A 981-nucleotide genomic window follows, 5' to 3' on the forward strand; every position below is an offset into this window, starting at 1 on the left:
ATTTCTAGCAGCCGTATTTACAGACTAACTGAATTTATTTATGTTTATCGGGTAGCGGAAAGTAGAGCATTCAGTAGTCAACCTAGAAGTAACAAAAGCATGGATACATTTTTGCATCATTTTTGGACAGAAAGTTTCTGATTTTTTGCAATGTTACGGAGATGGAAAAAGCTGTCTTGAAAACAGTCTTGAATATTTTAGTCAAAGAGAGATCAGGGTCCAGAGTAACGCTGAGGTTCTTCACAGTTTATTTGAGACGAAGTACACACATCAGATTAATTGTCAGATTCACAGAAGATCTCTTTGTTTTCTGGACCTAGAACAAGCATCTCTGTTTGTCCGAGTTTAAAAGTAGAAAGTTTGCGAGCCATCTCACTTCTATATGTGTGAAACAACAGGCTTCTAGCGAGGGCAATTTTGGGGCTTCACCATGTTTCATTGAAATGTACAGCTGTGTGTCATCCGCATAGCAGTGAAAGTTTACATTATGTTTTCGAATGACATCCCCAAGAGGTAAAATATATAGTGAAAACAATAGTGGTCCTAAAACGGAACCTTGAGGAACACCGAAATTTACAGTTGATTTGTCAGAGGACAAACCATTCACGGAGACAAACTGATATCTTTCAGACAGATAAGATCTAAACCAGGCCAGAACTTGTTTGTGTAGACCAATTTGGGTTTCCAATCTCTCCAAAAGAATGTGGTGATCGATGGTATCAAATGCAGCACTAAGATCTAGGAGCACGAGGACAGATGCAGAGCCTCGGTCTGACGCCATTAAAAGGTAATTTACCACCTTCACAAGTGCAGKCTCAGTGCTATGATGGGGTCTAAAACCAGACTGAAGCATTTCGTATRCATTGTTTGTCTTCAGGAAGGCAGTGAGTTGCGCAACAGCTTTTTTTTTTTTTTTTGAGAGGAATGGAAGATTCGATTTTAGGCCGATAGTTTTTTATATTTTCTGGGTCAAGGTTTGGC

Source organism: Salvelinus sp. IW2-2015, linkage group LG16, assembly GCF_002910315.2.
Source record: "Salvelinus sp. IW2-2015 linkage group LG16, ASM291031v2, whole genome shotgun sequence".
Taxonomy (NCBI): Eukaryota; Metazoa; Chordata; class Actinopteri; order Salmoniformes; family Salmonidae; genus Salvelinus; species Salvelinus sp. IW2-2015.